The sequence below is a fragment of the Carcharhinus amblyrhynchos genome, chromosome 13 (genome assembly GCF_965287045.1).
Source record: "Carcharhinus amblyrhynchos chromosome 13, sCarAmb.v2.hapA, whole genome shotgun sequence".
NCBI classification, from domain to species: Eukaryota; Metazoa; Chordata; class Chondrichthyes; order Carcharhiniformes; family Carcharhinidae; genus Carcharhinus; species Carcharhinus amblyrhynchos.
In genome coordinates, this window is record NC_137336.1 from 48,234,481 (window position 1) to 48,260,046 (window position 25,566).

Below are 25,566 nucleotides of genomic sequence, written 5' to 3' on the forward strand. Positions count from 1 at the left end.
TCTGTCATGAGCTGGGAAATTCACCTCTTTTTTAAAGGTAATCAATCTCAATGGGGATCATGACGAATTAGGGACTCATGCGGGATCAAAACTAGAGGCACGCTGTAATTTTCCAAAGTTCAAACAGGATTTTACACTTGCTTTTGCTGCATTCAGTGAAAAATCAACATGGCTACTTCTATGGCTCAGGTGCTTTTGGAAAGAGAAAGACCTGTCTCTCAGTGCCTTTTAATCATTAACAAAGGTTAATTTGAAGGCTGTGGCAGGGAAATTAGAGGTTGACATGAAAGTCAGGGCTAAAAAACAGAATTTGTTGAACTATTGGTTCACTGCTTCAACTTTGAAGGGAAAGGGTGATCACAGTGCCATCAGTAAGAATTAATTAGAATACAAGCAAAATTCTGTAGATGCTACAAATCTGAAGAGGAGTCATACGGACTCAAAACATTAACTCTGTTTCTCAAGCTACTGATGCTGCTAGACTTGCTGGGCTTACCCAGCATTTTCTGTTTTAGTTTAGAATTAGCTAGACTTCAGTTACAAATAAAACAACTTGCACTGGCATCAGAAAGAGCAAAACTTGAATGGGAAAGAGATAAAGACAAAATCTTGAATTCAAGAAAGAAATAGAAAGATGTCAGAACAAGAAACAGAAGGAGGAAAATCTTGAATTCTAGAAAGTCTAGTGAAAACATTTCAACTGAACGGGGATAAGCTTTTGATTATGCAGAGTGGTGGTAAAATTTGAGGATGACTCAGAATAAACTCCTGGCTTTGATTTGCCAAGAAATATTTGCTTGGTGCTTAAATTCAGTGAGGAAGCAATTGAAATACATTTCATGACACTTCAGAAAACTGCCACGAAGCTGCAGCAGCTGAGACAAAATTGGACTATTTCACTGCAGATAGAAGCTGTCATTTTCAGGCAAACAGTCTGGTGACTATCATACAGTGAAAACTGTTGTTGCCATTATCTAGCCGTTATTGCCAGAGGCTTAGAGGCAGAAGTGTATGAAAGAAAGTTAGATTTTTGTGGAATTTTCTAGAGAATAGGGAATGGTATTTTAAGATGGTATAGGTTAATGAAGGTTGAACAAAACTTTGAAAACGTTAGCGATGACCCTGATGGAAGAATATAAAATAGTGTCCCTTTGAGAATAACGTCCCACCCAGAAGAGTATCAAGTTTCTAAGATAAGGGAGGCTGTCATAATGGCCGATGACTGACAAGCTTTTTTACTAGCACAGGTTTCTTTTTGGAGACTCAAGAGAAACTGGAGAGATAAGAAATCTGATTATAGTGGGAAAATGATGATGGAGAAGAAAATTCACTGTTTCCCTGTTCTTCTATCCTTTATCTTTCTGACTTCTTTATTTTTTTCCCCTCGAATTAATGCTTTTGCATCTCTATCTCTTCCCAAATTTAAGTTTTGCTTGAGACACAGTCTGAAAATAAATTTCATTCAAAAGAATCAACATGTTACCCTTTTCATAAATAAGACTGATGAAGGCTGAATTTTGGAAAGTAAATGGCAAAACTGTAGCACTTGTGAAGCCAGAGTGCCTCTCCAGAAGAGTCCGTGAATAAAGCTTATTTCAGGCCTGCAAACTCTCCTGTGTTTACTACTAAACACAGAATCAGAATGCAGGAAATTATTGAAATTTTCTGTTTAACTATTAAGTGTCTTCTTTCTTATTTCTTGAGGCAGGAAAGCCAATTGTTATTCTTGATCAGAACAATCACTGATGCTAGCAGTGGCAGGAATTTCTCTCCAGGGGGTTTGCGAAATAAAAACATATTTGACGTGGGATATTGATGGAAATTGTTTACCTATTCCTTTATGGAGAGTTAGTTTTAAACATGGCTTATTCACTGGTCCTGTAATCGTTGATGTTCTTAATTTGTCTCTTGATGGTGTAGATTTCTCATTAGGAAATTATTTTGCTAGTGAAAAGGTATTGCTGTCTCCAGTGGTTTTGGGAAAGCCTGCTGAGACCGAAGGTGTATAGGAAAAGATGAGAATCTTAAAGAAGTCAATGACTTTCTGCAATACTGCTGCATAAATTAATGCTTCAACAATAGATATATCCAAAATATCAAAAACACGCTGGTAAGTAAAAGTTAATGGCAGCTGGAGACGAGCTAAAGTCGTCCAAATTCAGAACGCAGAAAAAAATGGGCAAGGTGTGGCAAAGCGGACAGCAACAGTATTCTAATGATGAAACAAAGGAAAGGAAAGCTTCAAAGAAGAATGGAAAAGCTGAATCTAGTGCTGCTATTACAGATGTGTTCTTGCATGTAAATTAAACTTCAAAGTACAAGGCAATTGTGCTTATTAGAAGGGAATTAGACAGTGTTTCCCAAACTTTTCTGGCTATGAAAACTTTTTGACATCTCAAGAGTACTGACAGAACCCTTAAGAAGCATTCCTGATATGTGGAAGAGTTAAACCACAGAAATTTGATTGGGCAATAAGTACAAGCATATAAAATCAATCTTACAGAAGTCTTTTCTATTTCTGATATGTTTACATTTATAACTAAAAAGTTATCTTATTTCATAAATAAGTATTTTTGTCATTTATAATGGGCAGTGATGCTGCTTCTACACACACACACACACACTCTCTCTCTCTCTCTCACTTGGTTTTATGGGGCTATGAATGCTGAACTTCATGAAGGTCATTTTTTAAAATATCCTTTTAACACAACGAAAGCAGAGAATTCTAGATGAACATTTCAGCTCAGAGACGTGTCCATGTTATCTCTCTGTCATGGGAAGTGAAACTCAAACAGAAATTCAATTAAATAATGGATGGCAGTTTTAACAGTATTCCATAGAAAAAGGACAGTTGTTGTTTGAGACAGTGAGTCAAAGCAGCTATTGCTATGGGGAAACAGGGTGGACTGTTTTGTCCAACCATGCAGAATGCTGCTGAGAGTCCAGTTTATGTTCAAAAGGAAGAAAACTGAATAGACGAGGCTCCTTCAGATCTCAGGAACAGGAAATTGTGCCTTGCTGGCGTATCTGGGAAAACTCAAGCTAAGTAGAACTGTTGAACAACAATGGAAGTTTTGGCCTGATGTGTTGGCAGAATGGAAGCTACCCTGAGAGATGGGAGTGACAATTAGACTGTTTTTATAATGCTACACATCTAACAGAAGTCACATTACATACATCAAAAGGGTTTCCTAAAATTTATTTTGTTTGCATTAATGCAAAACCTATCTTTTTCGTTAATTTGATGCATTAGCATTAATTGACGTCGATTTATATTGGTTTTAGTTAGCTTGTTACAGTAAAAGTCTTAAAATGTGGAATCATGCCCTTTGATTCTTTCCACTGGCTGGTGGAAAATTAATCTTGTTCTAAAAAGTGTTCAGTCTCAATGAAAATCATCAGCAGTATTTAGAATCATACAGCGCAGAAAAGGCCCTTCAGCTCAAGTCCAGACCGACACATTAAAAGCACCTGAAGGCCCACCTAATTCCACCAGCCAGTACTTGACCCACAGCCTCGAATATTATAATGTGCTCATCCAGACACTTTTTAAAGGATGCAAGGCATTTCTTCTCTACCATCCTCTCAGGCGGCGCATTTCAGATCATCACCACCCTCTGGGTAAAGAAGACTTTCCTTACATCCCCCCTAAACCACCTGCCCCTCACCTTAAACCCATGACCTCTGGTGACCAACCCTTCAACTAAGAAGAATAGCTGCTCCTTATCCACTCGGTCCATGTCTGTCATAATCTTGTACACCTCAATCTTCTTTGCTCATATGAAAACACATCTTTAGATGTCCTAATTATACTACAGCCATGAATAAGGAAAAAAATTTGTAGTTAGAGAACTCCAGACTGGGAAGAGTTGAAGATTCTTGCCCTTCCTTGTCATTTGACCAAGGTTGGTTGAAAGCAGCCAAATCTGAACTACTGAAATGTGGTAATGAATTCCAATAAAAAGAACATGCCTTTTGAATCAAGTGAATATTTTCCAATTTCCTTGGTACAACCTTTGATAAACCTGAGCAGATTCAAGGCAGAAGTTCTGGAATTACTGGAAGGGAAAAGCATTTTCATGTAGCATTTGGTGCATGTGATCAATTTCAAAAAGAATGAATTCTAGTGAGCTAACCTTTGTAGATGTGAAATACCACCCTTTTCTTTTTGCTTCTTTAGGCAAGACAACAAGCCACACCAAGGCCTTAAAATTATGCTGTGAGCCACCAGCAGAGTTGTTAATCCACTTATGTTGGAGACTAAATACAACATCAAATAGTGGAGAGGAATTTCAAATTAACATATCAACACATCAATAGTATTGCACATTTACTTGTATTGCACAACACAAGTTCAAGATCATTATTTCTAAACAGACTCAGGGCGGGTGGGGGGGGGCACTATTCTCCCATCATGACATGCTTGTTTTTTGACAAGTCGGGCCAGGAGATTCGTGTCTTCACCAATTCACGGGATTTGGGCATGCATTCCCAATGCGAGCACATCTCCCAACAGTTGGCGCCACGCTGGAAACCGGCAGGACCTGCAGGCAAGTAACTTATATCTTATTTTAATGTTACTTAAATGCAAGTATTGGGCCCAGGATTGAATTCTCTGGGCCTGATAGCATGCCCCATTCTGCCAGTACAATTTCACTCTGGTGGGGTTTACAGTAGCTCCCCATTTTCGAGGAACTAGAACTGAGGTGAGGAGAAATGTCTTCACCCTGTGGGAACTTTCAAGCGTTTACTGGATAGGCACGTGGAGCACACTAGAATGATAGGGAGGGGATAGCTTGATCTTGGGATTGGACATAGCTCGGCACAACATTGAGGGCCGAAGGGCCTGTACTGTGCTGTAATGTTCTATGTTCTATAAGATCCCATTGGACTGAAAGGAGGGGGGGGGGGATTGAGACTGGGTGGCAGAGGTGGTGTTGCCCCGAAGGGGCATAAGGCAGTACCACAGGGTGATCGCTGGGGGGGGGGTCCCACTGCCACTCTGCATTTGGATCAATCGGGTAAGAGAGTAAACAATCAGCAGCTTTTTCTAAAATACGCCTAAGAAGCTACTGAGATAACACTGATCGGTACAGAATTCAAAACACTCTCCAGTTTAACAAATACATTTGTGTGCATGATATTAGACAGGAATTTGAAGACTGTGATGACTTCCACTGACTCCCGAGGTACTTGAGCCTGTTTAACCTCACTGGATTCCTGTATATTTTTTATTTTTCCAATTTCTGTTACCATGCCACTTTTTGTTTTGCATTATTTTCAACTGTCACTTGTATCACCTTTTTCTTTTTTCCTTTTATGGTTCCTTTTCTCTCTTTCTACTCCTTATTAGCTGCTCAGCTGTAACTTTGTTTCATTTTCCATATCTTGTATTCAGTACTTTGTTTCATATGGGCTCAGTTGAGGGTTGAACAGTATGTCAAGATTGCAGAGTTGGGGTCAGTTTGAGGTAATGGCAGGGAGAAGTCTGGAATTTGTGGTAAGGGCTAAAGCTGATGGCTTCAATGTTTACTGAGTCAGATCCAGGGTTGAATGTCAGCCTTACAGTATGAAAATACAGATGCACTGCACAACATGTAGAGGGTTTGTGAAGGCTGATCTAAAAACTGTGGATGTGATCACCCAATGACAAAATACAGATATGTGAAAACTAAACATAGATTCATGGGTGCTTGAAGAACCGGGATAAGGTCACAGCAGGAGATTATATGGCAAGCACTGCTGCCTCACAGTGCCAGGGACCTGGGTTCGATTCTTGGCATGGGTCACTGTCTGTGTGGAGTTTGCACATTCTTCCCGTGTCTGCATGGATTTCTTCCGGGTGCGTCTGAAAGGCATGTTGGTTAGGTGCATTGACCCAAACAGGTGCCAGGGTGTGGCGACTGGGGGAATTTCACAGTTACTTCATTGCAGTGTTATTGTAAGCCTTGCCTGTGACTAATAAATAAACTTTTACTTTTTATGATGAGATACGTGGGAGTGAGATGTTGTTTGGGTTGCTTCAAGGACATACATCTGATTTGGACGATTCAACATCAAGTTGCAGAAAAGATGGGGCATGGCTATGGAAAGTGACAACATGTTCACAAAATTTTCAGGGGGAAAGCAGATTGCCTTTCATGGCAATCTTGGCATGGGTGGCATGATGGCACAGTGGTTAGCTCTGTTGCTTCACAGTGCCAATGATCCTGGCTTGGGTCATTGTCTGTGTGCAGCCTGCATGTTCTTTCTGTGTCTATGTGGGTTTCCTCCAGGTGCTCCAGTTTCCTCCCACAGCCTGAAAGACGTGCTGGTTAGGTGCATTGGCCATGCTAAATTCTCCCTCAGTGTACCTGAACAGGCACCAGACTGTGACAACTAGGAGCTTTATACAGCAACTTAATTGCAGTGGTAATGTAAGCATTTGAGATTGCAGTTGGAGCAATAGCTTTCAAAGGACCAAAAGTTGCAGGGTGATATTAGAGGGCAGGGGTGTGTGTGTGTGTAAGTGGGGGAGAAGAGTTGGAGAGAATGGGGGACTGATAATGGTGGTTTTGAAAGGGAAAGTGAACCATTTGTACTCTTCAGCACGCAGGGATATTGGGAGCAAAGTTGAGTGGTCGGATTGAGGAGGACGAGGAGAAAATGAATGATAGAATATAAGGACAAAATGAGCCCAGAGGGTGAAGCACAAGGGGAAATAGCAGAGAAAACATATTTTGGAAAATCTTGGCTTGGCAGGCAAAGTTTGTGTGTGTGTGTGTAGAAGAGGGGTTACGATGACAGATGAATGATGGTTTAAATCTTAATGACAAAGAGATCCATGAGTCTCTAAGATTTGCTGTTGAAGGCAAAAGTTAAGGAAATGGTGAGTATTTCATCACAGAACTGAAGGAAAGCGGGAGGATATCTTGGGAAGAAATTCAGCAAGGCTTGGTGGGCAGTGCACAGGAGTTATTAAGTAAGAAGTACATATGACATTACTGGTAGCAATCATCTAATTGCCAAATTGTGAATAATTTTGATTTTATGATAGCATAAAGATGGCAATAGTCCTCCCCAAATAAATCTGATTTTTCACCGTTGGTTTACCGATAACTATAACCCTTTTGCGCCCCCCATACCCTCTTCCTGTGAATTAATATTATTGAATTAACATTACTTTACTAAACCATATTATTGTTTTCCAGCTGTGATAATCCATAGCAGATTAGATATTTTAGACAGTTTGTCATCACAACATCGGCACCCAAATGGAACTTTTCAAACCTGTTATTTATATTAAAGCAGTATGTTCAACATAAACACTCCAGAAGTTGATCTCTCTGCACTTGTAAATACTATATCCTTGTGACTTGGTTCACTAGCTTTAAATGGAATCTGAGAAATTCTTGGAAGGCAACTAATGTTATTACTGGAAAGAGTTGGAGTTGTATGGAGAAAAATCCATATAAAGAAGAAATGCAGATAGGAATGCATAATCCAATTCAAATTTGCTAAAATCTTCTCACTTACACAACTGTAACCTAATGCTTTACATTTAAAAATGGTTTTGACAAGCTGGATGAACTTGTAAGAAAACAGTTTAGTAGCTCTGCAAATTCAATTACAGTTGAAGCTTTAGAAATTTGCTACATTAAAAATAAATGCACAAAAAACAGGTATGCATTACAGATTTTTCCATGAGGAAATTGTTCTTATATGAGATAAATATGAAAAATTGAATGATTGAAAGCTTTAAAACAATTCTAATTTACACACAACTCATTTCATACATGAATTGCGATTTCACAAACAGAAATGAAGAATGACCCTGACTAAATGAAGCAATGCACATCAGGATGAGGAGTCAGAATCAGCTATGACGATCAAGCACTTCACCTTCATTCGCTTTCCAGACTCATTATGAAGAGACCACCTGGGCAAGACATCAGAAAACAAACATAACAGAATCATAGTGCAGCACGAACTGCTGTTTTCAGGAGTGGAGGTATGAAGGAAGATTGAAAAAAACACTTAACCAAATGCCTGAAGTTTAAATTCATAAAGCTGCATTTTTTTAAATTTTAAAATGTAACTTACTGAATTGCCTAGGTTTTAGATCATAGTAAGTTAGAGGAAGTGCTATTTCACAGGAGGTGCAATACACCATGCTCTACTGCATTGCCAAAGTTAGCCTTATCCTTCAGGGCCACACTAATTGCTGAAAATAACACAACTTGACATTGTCAGGTCAAACTAAGTTGCTGTTTGCTGAAGAAAGCTTGTTTGAACTGAGGGTACTGTAAATAACAAATTCATTAAAAAAAACAAAATTTATTTTTATTTTTCGCACTTAAGTTATTCTTAACTAGAACGTTTTCAACATGATAGACATATGTTTATATCATGTGGAACCAAAGAACTTTTAAACTACAGTCCCAGGCTACAAGTCTATGGTCTACACGAAGTCAATTCAACAACGACATAATCCTCTATGACTCACAACACAAAATCAATTTACTGGTTTATAAAAAGATACGAGAACAAAAACACTGCACTTTAGTCAACTGACCTTGCATAAACACACTGCCATATGATTCAAGATTTTAAAATATTTATTTCTTTGGCTTGACCACACAAATATAACTTGCAACTTGATTAAATGATAAATTCAATTAATTGCACTAATTTGGCACAGCTTGTTTGGAGCAGTGTGTTTTCTTCATTTAACATGAGCTTATTTTTCTGAAAAAGTTAAATTCTGAAGTAAATTACTGTATTTGTTTGACAGTTAGAATATATTAATGTTCATAATTACACCTCAGATAGCTGCTTTATCTTCTAAAGGAAAATGAGGGATCCCAAGTGTTTTTTCTTCTACAGTTCTGTTTTTCCTTTAGTTGACTTTTCAAAGCAACATTTCTTAAGAGAACCAGATTGGAAGGAAGGACAAGTTGTAAAGAGTTTGAAGTGACTCAGCAGTTGCCCTTGGGCACAGAATACCAGAGAACAGAGAATTAATTGTCGTGTGACAGTGAAAAGGGGCAGGGGGGACATAAAATTTGACTAGCAGATTTAAAGAAATGCCACAGTGAAATGCTGGCAAGAAGTATTGCTAGCAAGGCCAGCATTTATTGCCCATCCCCAAATGCTCTATGCAAAGTGGTGCTGAACCACTCAATCCATGTGCTATACATTAACCTTTTTTAAGGAGGCAGTTCAGGTTTTTGACCCAACAAATGATGGAGCATCAATAAATTTCCAAGTCAGGTTGGTGCGTGATTTGGAGGGGAATGTGCAGATGGTGGTGTTCCCATGCGCATACTGCCATTATTCTTCAAGATGGTAGAGGTTGCGGGTTTGGAAGATGCCGAAGGAACTTTGTGGAGCTGCTGCAGTCTTGTTGATGGTGCACAGTGTGTGCTGGTGGTGAATCGGGTGCACATCAAATGAGCTGCTTTGTCCTGGATGGTATCAAACTTCTTGAGGGTTGTAGGAGCTGCACTCATACAGGAACATGGAGAGCATTCCATCATGCTCCTATCTTTGGGAAGTCAAATAGGTACTCGCCATAAAATTCCCAATGTTTGACCTGCTCTTGAAGCCACAATATCTATATGGTTGGTTCAGTTAAGTCTCTGCTTAATGGTCAAGATGCAGATGGTGGGGATTCAGCAATGGTAATGATGCTGAATGCCAAGTGGAAATGGTTAGATTCTCTGTTGGTGATGGTTATTGATTGGTACTCATGTGATATAAATGTTATTTTCACTTATCATCCCAAGCCTGAATGTTGTTCAGGTCTTTCTGCACGTGGGCATGACTATTTCAATATCTGACGAGTTACAAATGTACAGAACATTGTGTAATTGAATATGCCCTCTTCTGACTTTATGGGGGGAAGTCTTTGATGAAGCAGTTGGAAGATCAATGTGCCTTGGACACTATCCTGAAGCCCTCGTGATGCAATGGTCTGGGGCAGCAATATTCTGGGCTGTCATGACTGGCTTCCAAAAACACAACTATGTTCTTTGTGATAGGTGATTCTAACAGTTTCCCCTAATTCCCATGGATTTCAATTTTGCGCAGATTCTTTGATGCCACAGTCAAATGCTGCCTCGATGCCAAGGGCAGTCACTCTTCCGTTCACCTTTGGAATTCAATTCCTTTGTCCATATTTGAACCAAGGCTACGATGACATCAGAAGCCAAGTGGCCCTGAGCATTGGCAAGCAGGTTACTGTTGATTAAATGCTACTTTATGACACTGTTGATGACATCATCGATCATTTTGCTGAAGCTTAAGTGTGGGCTGATGGAGCAATAATTGGTTGGAATGGATTTGTCTTTTTTTTATGGATAGGTCACACCCGGGCAATTTTGCTCATGCTGGATAATCACAGTCTTGTCGCTATAATGGTGTGATCCAGGGCACTGGTAGTTCTGGAGCACAATGCTACAATGAAGATGTTGTCAGGGTCCACTATATTTGCATACCAGTGTGTTCAGCCATTTCTTGACAAAACATGGAGTTAACTGAATTAGTTGTAGATAGGCATCCGTGATGTTGGGGACCTCAAGAGAAAGATCAAAGAGGAAGAGGTAGTGCTTCTAGCACTTTCCATTCAGCTGTTCCCCATTACTGTTAGGTAATCATGTCCTCTTCACATTTCCACCATCTAGGGTAGCAGAAATTTGGAACCTTTTCTCCCACCACTACCCTGGCAAATCTTAGGATAGTTAGATATTTCAAACAGATATAGATAGATTTTTCTTAGATAAGAGTGTCAAGTGATATGGAGCAAAGGAAGAAAAACAAAGTTGAGGCTCAGATCAGCTGCAATCTAACTGAATGGTAGAGTGGCACCAAGAGGCAAATTAGCACCTGCTCACCAAATTAAGTTCATGTCATTATTGCACTGGGTGAAAATATTTTTATGAAGGCACAAGAAACACAAGGCAAAACAAAACAATGGTTAAATTAAAAGTGTATTGTTGCTAATTTAAAAAAAAATTATTTTGGGTAAACCTGTGCTCTTGACATTAAGAGATTTGTGTTACTGAAGAAAAATGTACTATGAAATAATATTTAGAAAACATTGCGCAAATGGTGAGAACCTAATGACCCTGATTGTGCGGAACAGCAAACCAGCACAGGCATATTCATTTGGCATACAAATTCATAGCAGAAACGTGACATAAAAATATTAGACACAAGGTGCAAAAATTATTACGAGCTAAGTAAGCAATGCAGACAGGAAAATAATTTTAACAGATTACTTTAAACCTTAGTCTTCTCTCTGAGTTTAAGTATCTTCCCTCTTTATTTTTGTTCTGTTCCTAGTATCTTTTGCTAATTTTCCATAATTTTCATCAGCTTGCATTAGGAATTTAATTCTGATCAAGACTGAAATACACCGCTTCACTCAGTTTCAGTCACTACTTACTGGAGTCAAAACATACAACTCTAAACTTGATCACCCCTTTAAAAGCACAATTTCCCACTGCACTGCTTCTACTTTCTTGAAAAAAACAGCCCAGGCCAATTATAATAACAAAGGTACTAAGCTTAAGTCCTTGTGACATGGACATTGTTTTTTTAGATACTACCCTGATACAAGCTGGTCATATCTGACATTCATCACAGTAATGCAGATAAAGATCAAAAATCCTTTCTAAATTCCAATGTGCCACTTGGAGTAGGTGGAAAAAATGTTTAAGAAGTGAATATTTTGTAGGGCTTAGAAATGACTCTTTTATGAGTTTTACTACTCTATCAAAAGTAGGTCTTAATAGAACTTAATTGATGCAGCAGTACTGGAATTATGCATCAAAATTCTAAGTTATGTGTGATCACAAACAAGAACAGGTATAGATCAATCCTTTCATCCCTCACAAGGGCACATGCAGCTCTGCAAAAAGAATCCACCATTTTAAGCTGCTAGCGGTGACTCAGTGTTTGCACTCATACTTCCAGTCAGAGGGTTGAGAGCTCAGCATGATGGAGACTTGAACACATAATATATATGGACATTCCAGTATTGTCTTTTTGATAAGATGTTAACACTTGGCACAGTCTCTGGTAGTTGGAAAAGAACCAATGGCACAGTTGGAAATAGGGACATTTACCCTCAGTCAACATCTAAAACCAGTGACCTGTTTGTTTATTTCATTGTGGGATCTCACTATGTATTCATTTGTTACATTTTCCTGCATCTGAGACATCACCATTTATTAGCTTTTTGAGGATATAACTAGGAGGGTGGATAGAGGAGAACCAATAACGTAGTATACCTGTATTTCCAAAAGGCATTTGACAAGGTGCCACATGAAAGGTTAATAGGTAAGATAAAGGCTCATGAAGTTGGGATAATATATTAGCACGGATTTAAAACAGAGTGAGCATAAATGAGCTTTTTCAGGTTGGCAGGTATGCCGCAAAGATCAGTGCCTGGACCTCAGTTATTTACAATCTATATTAATGAATTAGATGAAGAGACAGAGAGTCTCTTCATCTAATCTGTGAAATGAATTCCACAGACTCACCATTCTTTGGCTGAAGGAATGTCTCTTCACCTCCATCCTAAATGATCTACCCTGAATCCTCAGACTCTGACTCCTGGTTCTAGACTCCCTCACCATCAGGAATATCCTCCCTGCATCTACCCAGTCTTGTCCTGTTAGAATTTTATAAATCTCAGTGAGATTCCCCCCTCATTTGCCTGAACTCCAGCAAAAACAATCCCAACCAAGTTACTCTCTCCTTAAAAATCAGTCCCGCCTGCCCCGGAATCAGCCGAGTGAATCTTCGCTGCGCTCCCTCAAGAGCGAGGACATCCTTCCTCAGAAAAGAATACCAAAACTGCATACAATATCTAGGTGTGGTCTCAAGGCCCTGTAATAATTGCAACAACACATCCCTGCTCCTGTATCCTAAATCTTGCGCAATGAAGGCCAACATGCCATTTGCCTTTTTTATCACCTGCTACACCTGCATGCTTCCTTCAGTGACTGGTGCACAAGAACACCCAGGTCTGGCTGCATGCTCCCCTCTCCCAATTTACAGTAATTTAGATAGTAATCCACCTTCTCGTTTTTGCTTCCAAAGTGAATAACCTCATATTTATCCAAATTGTACTGCATCTGCCATAGATTTGCCCACTCACCCAACCTGCCTGGATCATTCTGAAGGATCTCTGCGTCCATGTCACAGTTCACCCTCCCACCTAAGTTGGCATCATCTGCAAACTTTGAGATGTTAATTTTCTTCCCTCATCCAAATCATTAATAGATATTGTGAATAATGAAAAGTTATTCACTTTGGTCACGAGGATAGAAAACAGAATATATTTTAATGTGTAAATGTTCATGCTCAAAGACAGTTGGATGTGCTTTTACAAGGAACAGAGAAATAAAAAATATACTTGCATTGGAGGTGGGATAGCAAAAGTTCATTAAATCAATTCCTGGGACGAGGAAGTTTTCCTATGGTGGGATTAAATTGGGTTTATATTCTCTATAGTTTAGAGGAATGAGAGGTGATCTCATTGAAACCTACATAATTCAGAAGCGGTTTAATCGGGTGGATGCTGATGTTTCCATTGGTCAGGGAATCTAAAACAGAGACTCACAGTCTCAGTATAACAAGTCAATCATTTTGGACTGAGATGTGGAGAAATTAGTTCACTCAAAGGGTTATGAAACTTCCAAATTCTTTATTTCACAGGTTATCACGTTCCATTGTTGAATAATTTTGAGCTGGCAAAGACAAATGTTTGGTCTCTCAGGAATTAAGGGATATAGGGTACAGGGAAGAAAATGGAATTGAGGCCCAAGATCAGTCATGATTACACTGAATGGTGGAGTATTCTCAATGGGTTGTAAGCCCCACTCCTGTTCCTATTTTTTAGGTTATTACAAGTGGCTACGCTGCCAATCAATTTTTCTTTCCCAAATAAATACTTTTGGATATCCTGAGGTTGTGAAAAGTGCTAAATAAAAATAGATTCCTTAATTCTTTATTTAGATCTTGAGACATGGTGTTAAGCAAGTGATACAAGTCAACATTTTATTCTCTTTTGTGCTCCTTTTCCCCCACCAAAATGAATGTTTTCTAGCTGTAGTAACATATTTAATCATTCAAGTGGCAAACACAAGCCATCCCATTGTATCCTTTAGTTGCATTCTGCTATCAAATGCACAACACTATTATCCTGTAATTTGAGCATTCCTATGACATGCTCAGTTTAAATTAAAATTAAAACTGAATTGGCCTAGGCATATAAATACTGTGGCTACAACAGCAGGACAGAGGATAGGAATCCTGTAGTGAGTAACTCACTTCCTGATTCCCAAAACCTGTCTACCTTCTATAAGGCACAAGTCAGGAGTGTGATGGAATATTCTCCACTTGCCTGGATGAGTGCAGCTCCAACAATATTCAAGAAGCCTGATATCATCCAGGACAGCTCAGAGATTTGCAACTCAATATTCACTCCCTCCATCACTGATGCACAGTGTGTACTGTTTACAAGATGCACTGCAGGAACTCACCAAAGATTGTTAGACAGCATCTTCTAAATCTACAACTACAACCAACTAGGACAAGGGCAGCAGATACATGGGAACCCCCATCACCTGCAAGTTCCCCTCCAAGCCACTCATCATCCTGATTTGGAAACGTACCACTTTTTTTTCAACATCACTGGGTAAACATCCTACAATTCCCTCCCTAACTGCACTGTGGGTATATCCACACCATATGTATTATAGTGATTCAAGAAAGCAGCTCAACACCAATTTCTCAAGGCAATAAGTGCTGGCTTAGCCAGCAAACCACATCCCATGAGTGAATAAAACATACACATGGGAAAATATAAAATTATTTTTTCATTTTGCTGATGACGCGCAGCAATAATTATGAACTTAGTATATTGTTAAATCTAAGTTAGAGTTCATTTAGTGATGTAACTTTTCTCAAGTGTTTTAAAATAACAAAAACTAATAGCATCAAAGGGGCAGGTTTCAATTAGTCATGACTTCTACTTGATTGCAGTCTGGAAGGATTTCAAACAATGCACCCTACAGAATCAATGATTGCAACACCTGGAGTTTTGTATTTAACTGCATGCATGGACTCTAGAGAGTTTCAGAAGAGTAACAATGACAAATGTTGACAGTTTAGCTATTATTTACAGGTTAATTGCTAAGTGGAATTTCTATAGATTGAAGTTATTCATAAATTATTGGCTTTTCTCACTTTTGTTAATTTTTTAAAGCAATTACACAGTCATGTTTTGATACTATATCCATCTGGAACAAGAGAGACATTTTAAAGTTACCCATGATGAAACATGAGTATATGGTGTTTTATAACACACAATGCATCACTAGTACCATTGATTTACAATAGCTGAATGCATCTTTTTTTTTGTTCCACAGTGTTCCAGAATTTTTACCTACATTTTGAGGAATTAAATCCCACGTTTTTCTATTTTCCCCAAAAAACCATGAAAAAGTCAGCTTGATTACTATAGGTTAATTTATCCATGGATTTTATCAACTTTCAAAAAATATCCTTCCACAACAAACAAAGATGTCTAGACAACATATAGCAGACTGGAAACAAAACCCCAGCTGGAAACATCCATCCAAGGCTGATGAAGGAAGTTAAGGACAGAATGAGATAAAAGAAGAGGTTTATAATGTTGCAAAGTATAGTAGTAAGCCTGAGAACTTGAATGTGTTTTAGAAATAGCAAAAGGTGGCAACATTAAAAGAGAATAGCAGCATGAAAATAACAATAGGTTGCAAGAGCTTTTACAAATATATAAAAAGGAGAACAGCAAAAGTAAAGGTTGGTCCCTTAGACGGAGAGGCAGAAAAATCTATCTTCATTCCCCATTTGTCACGGGGAATGAAGAAACAGCATAGGCAATGAACAAATACTTCATCACAATCGGACACAAGTTACAGATCAGAAATAAAGGTAATCAAGGTGCTAATATAAGCAGACAAAGAAATCTGAAGAAACTTAAGGAACGAAAATTCAACAAATCCCCGGAATCTGATGGCCTACATCCTGGTAGCTGCAGAGATAAAAAAGGTAGCTGCAGAGATATTGAATGCACTGGTTATAATTTTCCAAACTCTCTCAACTGTAGGAAAGTCCCAGTGGATTAGAAATTAGCAAATACAATACTACTATCCAAGAAAAAAGGGAGAGAGAAAAGAGGGAACTAAGGACCTATTAGCCTGACATGTCATAACACAAGAAGCAAAGAGTTTGGGATAGATGGTGCATTTTCAAGTTGGTGGGCTGTAACAAGTAGAATGCCGAAAGGATCAGTGTTGAGGCTTCAGCTATTGACAATCTATATTAATGACTTTGACAAAAAGACAGAGTAATGTATCTAAATTTTCTGATGATACAAAGTTAGGTGGGAATGTAAGCTATGAGAAGGACACAAAAGTTGCGGAGATAGTGATAGATTAAGAGGGTGGGCAGCAAAGTAATAGGTAGAACGTAAGCGGGCAAGTGTGAGGTTATTTACTTGATAGTAAGAATATGAGTGTTTTTTAAAAAAGCATGGAACTTTGAAATGTTGACCTTCAAAGAGGAATAGTTGTACATGTACAAGAAACATAAGCATGCATAGACAGCAAGCAATTAGGAAGGCAAATGGTACTTTCATCCTTATTTCAAAGGGATTGTAATATAAGAACAAAATCCTTGTCACCATTTTATAGGCAAAACCACAGCTTGAATACTGTGCACAGTTTCGGTTTCCATATTTAAGGAAAATATACTTACACTGGAAGCAGTACAGCAAAGGTTCACTGGATTGGTCCCTGGGATGAGAGGGCTTTCCTATACTGAGAAGCTGAGTAAACTGTGCCAATCTCTCTGGAGTTAAGAAGAATGAGGGGTGATCTAATTGAAACATACAATAAGAGTCTAACAACACCAGGTTAAAGTCCAACAGATTTATTTGGATCACATGCTTTTGGAGCACTGCTCCTTCATCAGGATTTTAACGTGGTGTTGTGAGACTTCTGACTGTTCCCCCTCCCCCAAACCCCCCTCCACTCCAACGCCGGCATCTCCACATCATGAAACATACAAAATTCTGAAAGGGCTTAATAGTATTTACAGAGAGATGGTTTCCCTTTGTATCTGGAACTTGGGGGCACAGTCTCAGGATGAGGCATCAGTCATTTAGGATTGAGATGAGTAATTTCTTCAAAGAATTATGCACCTTTGAAATTCTTACTGTCAAGAAGGGTGTGGATGCTCCATTATTGCATATATTTAAATCTGAGATGGACCAAAAATCTATCTATCACAGAATCAAGGAAATACATGGGAAAGTGAAATTGAGGCAGAAAATCAACCATAATTGTACTGAATAGTGCAGCAGGCTCAAAGAGCAATCCTGTTCCTATTTCTTATACTATTAGTAGGGTACAGAGGTTCAGAATGGCAGTGCTTTTGGAGCAGGGCATGTGTTTAGTAACACTATGTGTTTTATTGGGAAATTCCTTGTGTTTGGCACAAGTGATAGGGACCTTGTGAAATGGCATTCCAGAGTCTATCAGTGCTAAAGAATGGGGGCTTCCAAGAGGATACCAGGGGTTCAGGCATTGAAGCCAAGACTTATTGGGGTTGCAGAACAGTTATGTGGCAGTGAGTGGGTATACAACCAGGATGGGATTCAGAGGGATTGCAGGGTCTAATGGGATTGAAAAGGGGGTCAAATAATGGGATTGGGATTTTGGATTGAGGACTTTTATGGGGGCAGAGGGGTGTTGAAAGATGGTCTGTATGCTTTCAGCACTGATAGGAATAGGTCTGAGAAGAATCTGCCCCAATGCATCCTGTACGTGGCTGCACCCAGCCTTCAATGCACTCACAGTTGGCAAATACAGTGTTAACATGCATTTTTCACAGAATGTCAGCCAAGAAATAGGATGGTGGAAGAGTGTGTTTGACAACTTATAGGCAAATGAAGATGAATTTCACTTATTTTTGCGTACCAGTTATGTTGTAGGTTTTATATTTTATCATGGAGTAATGAAAGGTTGAGGGGGGAAAATGTACTTAAAATTTTCAAATGAGATTTTGAGAGATTAAACTAGTTTGTGTCCTTTGAGAAGTTTACATATGGCCAAATTACAATTGATAAATCTACATTAAAAGTAATAAATTTGAGAGTGGATGATAGTCCTGAGATTTGTCAACTTAAGTGCTACCTAGGAGAACAAGCTTGAAAAACTCAAACAGTGGTGACAAACACGTATAAACAAGTGTTAATCATTAGAAGGACATGACTAAAAAGTTTGATGATGCCAGTATAAGATCATATCAGGACATCTAAGTGCAGGCAAGTGAACAAGGAAAAGAAGAAATGATATTCAATAAATCTAACTATATAAAATTAAAAGCTGTTTGAAATCTCTATAAATGCTCTAATATTTGTGGGTTTGTTTTACTATCATATATTGATATTGGTGAGAGGCTGGCACAACATTTTGATCAAAAAAATTCTTGAACCAGATGATAACTTAACAATTAGTACAAGACATTACGTTAAATACAAGTATGGCTTACGTAAAGAAGAAAATAACAAAAAAAACTGCCCAAACTCTATACATCAAGTACTGGCTTCACACTAAGTGTAAGTTTTGTTGAGCTTAACTTACCGTACCTAAGAAGTACACACTTGCTTGCTGAGGCAGAAACTTGAAGTCACACAAGCGTAATTCTTTCTCCTGAATTGAAAGTACACAAAAATATACATAAAGAATATACATTGCACACAAGAAATAAGTTTTAATATGTCAATAGTTTGACAAAATTCCTAATATCAAAAATGTAAAATTTTTAAATTTAGAAAGGAATGTACTAAAATCTAATTTTACTGGCTTAAAATATTGAAATTGAAGTGGCCCATTCATTTTGTGCATAAAAGACCAAGTACAGGTCATCTGTAGAGAAAAATGAAGTGTTTCTGGTACTACAACAGGATGTTCATATAGATTCCAGTTTTAAACAGTAGTGAAGCACCAGACACACAAAATGTTCAATCATTATTGCCTCCTCACATATCCAAAGATCGCTGACAGGTGCTCACCTGCTCCTTGGCAAATACATTTGCTTGCCTTTTTGGATCAGATCCTTTCTTTGCATCATCAGGCATGCCCACCATCAGTGCCACAGTAACATTTAATTTAAAAGCATTGGAAAATGTCAATTTGACTTTATTTAAAAAACAGTTGCAAAAATAGGTTAAATGAAACACTGAATCTGGGGATGGGGCACGGAAGATTATTGAAAGCTCACTTCATGCCTCAAGTTCATGTCCTGAATTGTGCCACTCATGCTGCCTCAAGATTTCTTCAACTTCAAATATAATTATGAATAGCTCAATTATGAAGCTGCTGGAGATAATATCACAATAGCAATGCAATGATCCTATCAATTCAAGATCAAATATCTTCCATTCAATACCATGTCACACTAGGATCAGTATAACTCCATGCTATCCTTCAAATTAACAGTTTTTAATAAAATTTAAAAAATTCATGATATATAGGTTTTTAAATATGATTCCGCTCCTGATATCCACTATAAACCAATATCATTTCTGGATTTTTGCAAAATAGCATTAAAGCAGTTATTTTGACATGTAAAGCAAAAGAAAAACACTGCATTTTGGGCAAAATGTTAAAAAGTTAAAAGAATTGAGTATCAAAAACAGCATCAAGAATTTTCATCACTGCTCCCAAAAAAGACCTTTTAGAAGAACTGGACAATTTTCTAACACACAAATGCTAGTCAATGGTAGTAGTTCTAAGTGCCATTCTGAGGTCATCATGGCCTTTGAACAAAACCTATGGCTTTCATATTTCATTGGATAACATATATAACTTTTGGGAGACTCTTGATAAAAAATCTTAAGGAAAGCATGGCTAGGAATGCACCTACATACAAGAAATAGAGAAGTGTGATCAGATTAAACACTTCAATCTCATCACTAAGCTCAAACTTATTCAAGCAAAAAACGCTATTTGCAGCACTAAGTTCCACAGATTTGGAATCAGCTATCATGAGATGTAATATGGCATATTGTGAAAATTCATATTTCTGCTACTGACCAGAACTTTGATCTTTGGATTGTCTGTTCAGATCACTTCCAATAATTTGCACTTATATATTTTCTCACAGAAAGATACCTAAAAGTGACTGATTGCCATCAAGCTGGAGAGGGGAACGATTAAGTGGATACAGGAAACAAAAACAGATTTAAAAAATCTTTGAAAGGAGTTGGAGAGCAAAGTAGCTGAAGTGGGAGAAGTTTAGAAGAGCAAGGGTGTAGTGACTGAAACAATTTCTGTCAATGGTACAGCACAAAATGAACGTAGTTAGAGGGACAGTGTGGATGATGACATTAGGCTGGTGAAGATTGCATAATAAAGCTATGTGATTAAGAAGAAGTTTGTTGAAACTGATTTGCAGGAGAATAATCTCTCAGGTTTTCTGCAATTGCGGTTTTAGGCCAAAGCAATGAAATTGCAGTGCATCTTTCTAGAAAGGTTATCTAGATATGAATGAGACTTGGACATTTGCGAACTGTTTCCAACTGCTTGGGATGCCAAACTGGTTTGCGATAGATGTTGCTGCTGGTTTTAGAAACTTTGTTGTGCTCAGAACTTACAAAGCAGGTAAGTATAGGGAAACTATGTAGTTCTTCCTTCCTTGCAAATTCTGACAGGAAAATATTGAGAAATTCCAGTGAAAAATCTATTTAAAAAAACTTCAACTGCTGATGAAACATAGAAGCAAAATCCAAGCAGGCTTGCATTTGCTGAAGGAGGCTAGGGGAAAGAAGGAATGGGCACTGGAGAAGGTGGCTGCAGAGGAGAATAGACACCACAGAGGTGACTGAGAGAGGCAATGGGTGCTGCTGATGGGACTGCAGGACCAGGAACAATGGGCACAGCCAAGGTGGAGAGGAAATGGGCACTGCCAACAGGGCTGAGGCAAACCAGCGACTGCATAGGAAGGGGGATGGCAATGAGGGGAAGGAAGCCAGGGGAGATCATAGATCACAGAAAAGATCATAGAAACCCTACAGTACAGAAAGAGACCATTCGGCCCATTGAATCTGCACGGACCATAATCCCACCCAGGCCCTACCCCCATATCCCTATACATTTGCCCACTAATCTCTCTAACCTACACATCTCAGGACACTAAGGGGCAATTTTAGCATGGCCCATCAACCTAACCTGCACATCTTTGGGCTATGGGAGGAAACAGGAGCAACCAGAGGAAACCCATGCAGAGACGAGGAAAATGTGCACACTCCACACAGACAATGACCCAAGCGAGTAATCGAACCCAGGTCCCTGGAGCTATGAAGCAGCAGTACCAACCACTGTGCTACCATGCCACCGGGAGGTTGGGGAGTGGCAGCATAGGAGGACTGGGGAGAAGGGGGCATGAAGAGCAAAGAGAGGTGGCAGGAGAGGGGGGAGAGAGAGAAAGATGATGGAGATAGAGAAATGATGGGGAGGGGGAGAGATGATTGATTGGGGGAAGAAAGGGTGCTGGCGGCCGGACAAAGCCCGGGATCTCTCTCCCACGCCGCACTCAGAGTTGTCTCGGGAACTGATGGAAAGTTCTTGTTGTTGGGAAGGGGCGTGGGTGGGTGGCTAGCTGAGGCTGTCTGTCATCGCAGTGAGTGAGTGACCGACGGCGCCGCCTCGAACTCTTCTCCGCCAACCCCCCCCCCCCCCCCCCCAACATCGGGAGAGTCGGCGACAGCTTCGACCACCCCCGGCCCGGGGAGCGGCTCCGCCCCTACAGCCGAGAGCCCGGGGCCCAGTCGGCAGGCAAGGGGGAGGGGGGAACTGAGAGAGGCCCCACCTTCCCCGGCCCCTAGGACCGTTAGCCTGTCCCAGCCTGGCCTAGACTAGCCGCGCGCTGTCCCGCCAGCCCCCCCGGGCTGGTAGCCGGTTGATTGTTGCCCCCAGGGTGCCAGCCTCACCCCTCCCTCCGTCCCTCCTCCTCCTCCCCTCTCACACTCACTCTCTCTCTCCCTCCGGCAGCTGTCCGTTTGCGGCGCGCGCGGATCCGGCGATTGTGGAACGCACGGCGGGGGGGGGGGGGGGGAGAAATCGTCCGGCCCACCACGTCACAATGCCCTGGGCTCCTCGGCCAATGGGGGCCGAGCTCCGGCAACTCGTCCGCCCCTTCCCCCCCCCCCTCCCCACGTCAACATTCCAGAGGGCGAGGCGCGTGAGGGGCGGCAGTGCTTTGTGCTGCTGCTCAGAGCCCACAGTGAGAGATAGGCTGCAGACCATAGCACATTCCGCTGACAAACATCTCAGGAAAAAAATGTCTCATCCACTTCTAAAATAACGTAGCATTGTGGATGCTGCATTTGCTGCAAGACATCTTGCTGCTTAAAATCACATTTGAATCATACTATCTAGAAATAAACTTTTGGTAATATCTAATTGTTTAATATTGCTAAGACCATATTTCATATTGCTAAAGCCAAATGTAGACAATTGAATTGCAATTTTTTTTGCACCGAAGGACAAAGTCGTTACATTTCGTGAAAAGAATACAGTTCCCCTCATGTAAGGCTCCCCAGAAGTCTGCATAACAATGTCTAACATTTCTTAACTGGTGCTATGACTCAGAAGCAGGCCTTTCAGCCACCTCTTCCCCAGCCCTCTTCCAAAGTAATTGTGAAGATCTAGTTCTAATCTCCTGTCTTTTTTCACGTAACACTTCTGCATCCAATTCCTGTTTGAAAGCCACGATTGAATCTGCCTCCTCCATCACACTTAATCTAATTCAGGTCCCCACCGTTCACTACACGACAGTACTTTTACAAATAGCTTATTTTGTTCTCTTCCATTCTTCAGCGTTCACCTCATTGCAGTCCCTTCCATCGTACAGCAGAACTGTTAATTGAGAATCCTGAGCCCCTCTCCTAGATCTCCTATTTTCTGACTGCTATAGCCTCAAAGGTTTCACTGAGGCCTGCTGTGATCCCTTCAATTAAGAATTTTTTCTGTGACAGAGTTGGTGCATCACCCCACCCATCCTTCCCAATTTGTTGATAAGACAATAAGTGGGATGATTTTTAGTTTATTAGTATCAAGAGTAGGTTTACACTAACACTGCAATGAAGTTACTGTGGTTTGCTCTTCTTGCTCCATATGGGAAACCAGACATCGAGTGCCCAGGGCCAGAATGTATGCAAGAATGTGTCCAGCTACAGCTCCTGGAAACTCAAGTTTCAGAGCTGAAACCACAGCTAGGGACACTGTCGCGCACCCATGAGTCAGAGTATTTAGAACACTGGATAAAAGCAAATTACTGCAGATGCTGGAATCTGAAACCAAAAGAGAAAAAGCTGGAAAATCTCAGCAAGTCTGGCAACATCTGTAAAGAGAGGAAAGAGCTATTGTCGCGTCCAGCTGACCCTTTGTCAAAGCAAAGGGAGGTGTTCATACCGCAACTGAAAGGACTTAAGGAACAGAATGGGTGACCACCAGATAGTCCAAGAGATGTAGACGGGTAGTTCAGGAGTCCCTTGGAGTCTCGCCTGCAAATTGGTATTCTATTTTAGAGGCTGATGAGGACGCTGGTTCCTTTAGGGAATGCAGACAGAACCAAGCTTCTGGCACCACAAGTTGCCTGTCTGTATGGGGCGGGGCAGGGTGGAGAGGAGAGCGAGAGAGCGGCAGGGCAATAGTAAAAGGGGATTCAATAGTCAGGGGTATAGATAAGCACCACTGTGGCCAATGTGACTCCAAGATGGTACGCTGCCTCCCTGGTGCTAGGGTCTGGGATGTCATTGAATGGCTGCAGGGCATTCTGAAGGGGATGATAAAGGCAGAGGTCATGGTATGTTTTGCTACCAATGACATAGATAGACAGAGAGATGAGGTCATGCATCAAGAATACAGAGTGTTAGGCAATAGACTAAAAGGCAAAATCTCTCAGGTTATAACCTCAGGATTACACCCAGTGCTGTGTGCTAGCAAGCACAAAAACAGGAGGTTAGTGCAGATGAATGCATGGTTTAACAATTGGTGTAGAAGGGAGGGTTTTAGATTCCTGGATCACTGGGACCATTTCTGAGGAAGGCAGGACTGTTTACGTTTCAATCAGAACAGGAATAACATCCTTGTGAGACGTTTTGCTAGTGCTGTTGGAAGGAACTAAAGTAATTTGGCAGGGGAAGGGGACACAGACTGTTCGCAGAATAATACAGCAAAAAAAAGTCAGAGGGAGTGCAGTTTCAAGGGAGTAAGGCTGGGCTGGATGGCCCCTATTTTAATGCCAGCAGTATTGCAGGTAAAATAGATGAGTTGAGGGCAATGATTGATATGTGGAAGTGTGATATAGTAGCTATCACAAGGACACAGTTGAAGGAAGGACACAATTGACAACATTCCAGGATTAGAATCTTCAGGTGAGGTGGTAAAAGTGGAGGAGACATTGCATTATTTGTTAAGAAATCAGTTACTAAGTAACGAGAGATGATGTATGGGAGGGGGCATCAAATGAAACTTTATGGGTAGAGGTTAGGAATAAAAAAAAGGACAGCCACATTTTTAGGTGTTTATTATAGACCCCCAGATAGTCAGAGGGATATTGAGGAGCAAATGTGTGCTCATTTTGTAGATGTGTATAAAAATAATAAATAGGGTTACTGTATGAGATGATTTCAACTTTCCCAATATTAACTGGGATTATACATAGTGTTAAGGGCTTGAATGGAATACATTTCTTAAATGTGTACAGGAGAACTTTTTAAATCAATATGTGGACAATCCAGCAAGGGAGGGAGCTGTGCCTGACCTGATTCTGGGGAATGAAGCCAGTCAGGTAGTTGAGGTGGTGGTGGGGGATGGCGATCACAACATGGTACGATCTGGCTAAGGTAAACTGAGAACAACTACTTATGGGAAAATCTACAGAAGAGCAGTGGGCGGCATTCAAAAAGGAAACGGGGAGCGTGCAAGCCCAGCATGTTCCCCCTAGGGTGACAGGTAGGAATAACAAGCCCAGAGAATCATGGATCACCAGAGACATTCAGGATATAAGGAAAAGGAAAATAAAAAGGCTTTTTTAAAAAGTACAAGGGGAGCAAATCAGTGGGGGCATTAGTAAGGTATAGAAAGTGCAGGGTGGAGCTTAAGAAAGCAATTAGGAAAGCGAAAAAGTGTTATGAGAAAGCTCTGGCTGGTAAAAGTAGGGAAAATCCCAAGATATTCTGTAAGTATATCAACAGGAAGAGGATAACCAGGGAAAGAGTACAGCCCATTAGGGAACTCAGGAGGCAGTCTGTGGATGCAGCCAGAGGACATCGGTAGAGTGTTGAATGAATATTTCACATCTGTCTTTACCCAAGAGAATGAGGACGATGATACAGCATTCAGGGAGAGGGACTGTGAGATTCTTCAGCAAATTGACATAGGGAAGGACAAGGTATTGGCAGCTTAAAAGTGGATAAATATCCAGGTTCAGATGGATTATGCCCTAAGCTGCTATGGG

At 40.2% G+C, this 25,566-nt stretch overlaps 1 protein-coding gene across 7 annotated transcripts in view; it reads right to left on the bottom strand.

The window, feature by feature from the left end:
* LOC145351894 (uncharacterized) overlaps nt 1-22,148 on the bottom strand; it is a 51,443-nt gene extending 29,295 nt beyond the window's left edge. For 2 of the 7 annotated variants that reach the window (XM_080201662.1, XM_080201657.1), the window contains exons 1-3: nt 22,075-22,148; nt 18,684-18,752; nt 16,795-16,887 (exon numbers count right to left, since the gene is read on the bottom strand). The gene's annotated coding sequence lies outside the window, so the exon portion shown is untranslated. The remainder of the gene's footprint in view (nt 1-16,794; nt 16,888-18,683; nt 18,753-22,074) is intronic. The other 5 variants (XM_080201661.1, XM_080201660.1, XM_080201663.1 and 2 more) reach the window with 3 other exon arrangements.
* Nucleotides 22,149-25,566: the final 3,418 nt, after the last annotated feature.